Genomic DNA, 5,983 nt, shown 5'->3' with positions numbered 1-5,983 from the left:
CGTCGGAGTCGCATCGGCGGCAAGCGCAGGCGGCGGCGGGTTCGGGCGTAGGCGGTTCGGTGGCTACGGAGGCCTACGGGGAAGAAGAGAGGGATGGGCGAGGTCAGAGGCTCACGGCGAGTCGGACGAGGGGGTCAGCGAGCTCGGAGACGGTCCAGAGCAGTCGGGGCAAGGGGGATCTCCGGCATCCGACGGCGAGGATGAGGATGATGGCGTCGCTTCAGGCGTCCCGCGGGCGCGAGCTTCGTCTTGGGGCTCTGTGGCGTCTAGGTGGAGCCTCTGGACAACACGGAGAGGCGATCGTCGCGGTTGTGCTCATCGGCGGCGACGACAGCGGTCGGTGGTTGCGTGCGAGAGAGCCAGAGGAGGAGAGGGAGAGCGGCGAGTGAGAGAGAGGGAACAGGGGCTTCGAGGCGTCTCCGTGGCGTCGCTAGAAGGGGCCGGTGAAGCAGGAGGTGGCCAGAGCAGCGTCGACGCTCGCCACGCACCTGGTTGTCCTCCTGGCAGAGGAGGAAGATGACAAGGGGGCGCTGGTGGGCTGGGCAGCCAGCTGGGCTACCAGTAAGCTACAGTAGCGGGCCGCAGGTGGGTGGAGGTAAGTCCTTCTGCTCTGTTTTATATTTTCTATTTTGTTTTTCTATTTTCTGTAATTTGTTTTTGATTTAGTTTTCAAACTAAATCAAGTTTACTGGTTCTAATAAATATTGTGTGGGCTAGTTGAGCTATTCCAGGGCCCCACACAAATTTACAGAATTATTGGACTTATATTAAATATATAGCAAATATAAATCCAATGCAAATAGTTGTTGCATTAACTCCAAATGCCCAAAATAAATATTTATGAGCTCCTAAAAATATTGGTTTGAATTTTACCTCTGGCCAATATTTTCAGGGAGAAACATGAACATTTTCTTGGACCTATTTGAATAAATTTTTATCTTGGTCATTTTCAGAAATGATTTCTGAGGCTTTCACATGTCCCCATTTCAAATTCATTGAAATTTAAACATGATGCACACATGACATGGTTCACTACAAACATCATTTAGATGGGCCGGCCTTTCTCGGTTATTTCATCTACTTTGCCCGAAACAATCTTTACCTTTTTCTTCTCCCTAATTTAAATGAATACCGTCCGGTTGGTTTGAGTTTGCATCAAATTTCATCAACTTTGTTAAAAAATTTGTAATTCAACCAGACATATGCTGCTAGCGTACTGGTCCCCGTCTGCAAACAGATATGGTGTCTGTTTTGTGGGTCGGCGTTGGTGATGCCCTAACGAAACTTACTAGTGGCATGCGGACTAGAAGCCACGCCACCAGGCCTGAACCAAAACCAAGCCTGACCTAGCATGTTGTCTTCCTCCTCCTCCATTCGTCTCGCGTCTCCCACCCGACTCTCTACTACTCCCTCTGTCCCATAATATAAGAATGTTTTTGACAATAGTGTAGTGTCAAAAACGTTCTTATATTATCGGAGAGAGGGAGTAGTCACTAGTGGCAATACATTTTTCCCAAAGAATACAAACTTCTCTTTTTGCGGGTTAATGGAAAACAAGCTTTAGCTATGTGATGTTCACTCTAGAAGGTGGGGGTCAGAATGATGGACAGTACTATAGGAGAAAGGGTAAGTCGTCAACATCTCCCGCATGCTCATGGAAGCACAGCACTGAGACTAACATGTGCGTGTGTGGAAGAGAATTGATCCGGACACTCCGTGCATCATGTGCTACCTGCAGCTAGTAGGCCGTGTATGGATGAGAATAGACCCGGACAGTGAACGTACGGGTCGACGGACACCCACAGAAACACGGACATTGAACGTACGGGTCGACGGACACCCACAGAAACCCGGCCAGCCTCAGTGCAAAATTCCAACGCAAGACCGAACTGGCGTCACGGTACCAAATTTTGGCATGGCTAAGAGACGGCAGCCAGGACCGTCGCCTCGGTTGGCTCCCATGAATAACACATTTTAGTGATGATACTTCCAGGATTTTTCTTCTGTTGGGTTCTGCTAGCCCGTGTTCTTAATTTCTCTACTTCATAGTCTTAGTTCAAAGTTGTGACATTTATTTTGGATCAAAGGAAATAACATTTAGAGCATCTACAACCATATACAACAAATTTGATCCCTCAAACTCCATAGACAGTGATCGGTCAGACATGAAATTAACGTTTTCACAACCAGATGCATCAATTAGCTAGTAATCCTCAAATCCATACAATTACATGCACATGAAACCTAAACATAAGCGAAGCTTGTCCGGCTCCGCCATGCCCTAGTTCGGCGGCTGGCAGGGCCACTCGGACTATTGATGCAGTGGTCGGCAATGTAGAGTAGGACATGGGACTCGCACCAACTCATGGGACTCGAGGCGTCGTCGTCTCCCATGCCCTACTCTTCCTCGTCAGAGGCCGTCAGCTGCTGCACGTCGCTGGTCAAAGTGAGTTCAATGAAGGATCTGTCATGGTCGGAGGCCACCACGTCCATGGCGAGTCTGAATCCGCCTCGCCGACTTCCGTCGCAAGGGCTGCCTCCACGTCCCACGCCTTCTGCCTCACACTACCGGCACGTCGAGCCATATTAGCCTGCGACATGGACGGGCCATGGAAGGCCTCGTCATCGGCACACCTACGTCTCTACGGTGTTCAGACGCCAGACGGAGCGCACCGCCTCAGGCGAGGGATCGGCGACGCGCCTCGTGCCGGATCCAAGCGCCATTTGGGAGGACGTTATGGATTCCCGCCGGATCGAGTATGACCGTTGTCAGGGATTCTCCTCATTGGCGCGGTGGAGTGGACCGACATGTCCTTCTCCAGCCCTACTTGGATGAGGTCACATTTCGCAGATCGGATGACGAAGGACTCGGATCCGCTGCCCGCCATGCCGGAGAAGACCAGAGATCGCCGAAAGTGAGCTTGGGGCGGAGGGGAGTGGCTAGCATTTGGTTCGACAAACGGATGGGGATGAATATATGTGGGGTCGGGATGGGCCAGTGTGGGTCACATCCGACGTGGCAGACGCGCCTGAGCGCGCCCGGACATCCCCATCCCCGTCCTAGAATTGGGCAGGATATAAGGGGTGCCGGTCAGCCCGGGTGTTTAGGGCCGGTATGAGGAGCCCGACTGAGTCACTTTTTCTTCACTGGTCAATGACCGGACTGTCTGTCCGGACGTTTGAGATGGATATAAGGCACTCAGCTGTAGATGCTCTTACTTCCGATGTTGAAACTTTGTAATAATATCGTTGTGTGCATCAATTGATAGAGGCCGGAGAATCGTAAATCTTTATATGCCTGTGACACTCTGAAATGAGAAGGATTTCCATAAAAAATTTAAGGTTCCTTCTCACCGGCAAAGTCTGAATGAACGGAAGACTCCATGTGAGCTAGCTCAGCAAAGGCCTTCCCTGAAAATGTCAATTGGAAGAGGTCATGGAGATGATCAAGTGAAGAACGTCTCCAAGTGAGTGGCCAGCATCCACTTAATTTGCTCTCTATCAATTTGTCCAACCAAAAGAATGTGGCCACGTAGGGCAATGAAAGGAGTCACTAACTGATTAAATAATTATTATGTACATCAAGGATGCTGGCTCCCCGGCTGTCCTATAAATACCCGCAGAACTAACCAGCTAATATGCACCAAAAGCAAGAGTGTCTTCAAACACAACTGTTAAAACATCCGTCCATTACGGATCAGTTCCACAAATTGCCTTCTATCCTACTTCATATAGCACCCTGACGAGCACATGCAATATGGCTCTTGGTACTCTGGTTATCATGGCCACCATGCTGGTGTATTTTCTCTTGAAAAATAAAAGAGTGCTATTGTCCCAGAAGCAACGGGGGCGACGAGGCAGGCTGCCCCCGGGGCCTGCGGCGCTGCCCATCATCGGTAACATGCATAAGGTGATTCTGAGCAAGCCGGCGGTGTTCCGATGGATCCGTGGCCTGCTCAAGGAGATGAACATAGACATCATGTGCCTCCATCTCGGAGCTACTCATGTCATTGTTGTGGCATGTCCACAGATGGCCTCTGAGGTACTACGAAAAAATGATGAAGTTTTTGCCTCCCGTCCAACCACCTTTGCCTCGGGCATATTCAGCTTCGGGTACAAGGGCTCCATCTTCTCACCGCACGGAGACCAGTGGAAGAAGATGAGGCGTGTCCTCATTGTTGACATCCTTGCCTCATCCATGGAGCGAAAGCTCCACCACCTCCGGAAAGAGGAGTACGACCACCTAGTGAGGTACATTAATAAAACTCATTGCAGTGACATGGCATGTCCAGGCAACATTTTCAACGTCCGTCATGTAACCCAGCACTTTGTTGCTAACATGATAAGAAGGCTTGTGTTCGGTAAAAGATACTTCAGTGACCTACCAGCTTCATCCAATAGTGGGCCTGGACATGATGATGTGGCACATGTTGCCGCTCTCTTCACGGCTCTGAACCATCTCTACAGCTTCTGCATGTCCGACTACTTCCCAGCGCTCGTAGGCCTCGACCTGGATGGCCATGAAAAGGTTTCCAAGGATGCCATGCAAACACTCAACCGGTTGCATGATCCCATTATAGAGGAGCAGATCCGCGAAAGGTCATCCACTCTTGAGAAATGTGGTGAAAAGAAAGAGGCGAGAGACTTTTTGGATGTCCTGGTTCATCTTAAAGATGCAGAGGGACAACCATTACTGTCCTTATAAGAAATTAGAGCACAAACAGTGGTTAGTATGTCACCTTAAGCTCAATAGAAAGTTCATTCATTGTTCTTTGAGCCATATTATACATGTATTGACCTTTTCAGTTGCGTTGTACTTATTACTTTATTTATTCTCACATCTATGGATGTAAGAAATGATGTTTGCAGTAGTCGATAACCCATCTAATGCGGTTGAGTGGGCACTCGCTGAGATGATGAACTTGCCAGAGATCATGCAAAAAGCAACTAAGGAACTTGATGGTGTCGTTGGTAAAGATAGACTAGTGCAGGAGTCTGACATTCCTCAACTAAACTATCTCAAATCGTGCATCCAGGAGGCCTTCCACTTACACCCATACCATGCTCTTAACGTACCCCATGTCGCCATGGCGGACACAACTATTGCTGGATACACCATCCCCAAGGATTAGCCACATACTTTTAAGCCGGCTTGGACTTGGCCGCAATCCCAAGATCTGGACTGAACCACTGGAGTTTCAGCCTGAGAGGCATTTGAACACTGCGAATGTACTTCTCACTGATCCAGGCCTACGTTTCATTTCATTTAGCAGTGGGAGGAGGGGTTGTCCTGGGATTTCACTTGGTACCTCTATGACAATGATGTTGTTCGCAAGGATGTTGCAGGGATTCACTTGGACAAAGCCTCCCGGCATTAAGAGTATCAGTCTCCAAGAACGCAATGTGGGCCTTACACTAGCTGAACCCCTTGTTCTGCAAGCTACACCAAGATTGGCTGCACATCTCTATATACGATCCAATTAAAAAGATTTAGTATGCGTTTTCTCATTTATGTGTCAATAAAATGTATCTGGAACTAGTGTATGTTACATGTTTCTGGCGCTACGTTCGGTTCTCTTGTAATGTTATTATGACACTACATGTGTGCAGAAATAAAGAAGCAATGGACGGTTGCATCACTAATGTAATGTGTGTACTTATCATTATGTAAAAAAAAACCTCTGTATTTTCCATTATGGTGTACCATGCAAATAATCCTTTGAATTGCACGAAAGTTTTATGTTTATGTTGTATACATGCCTGGCTGTACAATTGTGTGCCCAGCTTTGACCCCGTCTTACCATTATGTCATTCATGCATTAGTATGTTCTGTATTGCCAAATTGTTCTTCTATGAACTAAGTTTTTTTATTCTATTAACTAGGGTTTCTTTTGTTGTGAGAAATCTTTTCTTCTGAGATATAAAAGCTCTATCTCACTGGGAATATGTCGGACCGATGTGTGTCCCATTATAGGTAGTGGCT

The 5,983-nt window shown here is 48.1% G+C and overlaps 1 pseudogene; it reads left to right on the top strand.

The window, feature by feature from the left end:
* The first annotated feature begins 3,757 nt into the window (after window positions 1–3,757).
* Window positions 3,758–5,484, top strand: LOC125529121 (tyrosine N-monooxygenase-like; annotated as a pseudogene).
* Window positions 5,485–5,983: the final 499 nt, after the last annotated feature.

Source organism: Triticum urartu, chromosome 2A, assembly GCF_056163025.1.
Source record: "Triticum urartu cultivar PI428250 chromosome 2A, HENAU_Tu73, whole genome shotgun sequence".
In the NCBI taxonomy this organism is placed as follows: domain Eukaryota; kingdom Viridiplantae; phylum Streptophyta; class Magnoliopsida; order Poales; family Poaceae; genus Triticum; species Triticum urartu.
Note: the sequence above shows the minus strand (reverse complement) of the source record. Positions and strands in the feature narration are given on the sequence as shown.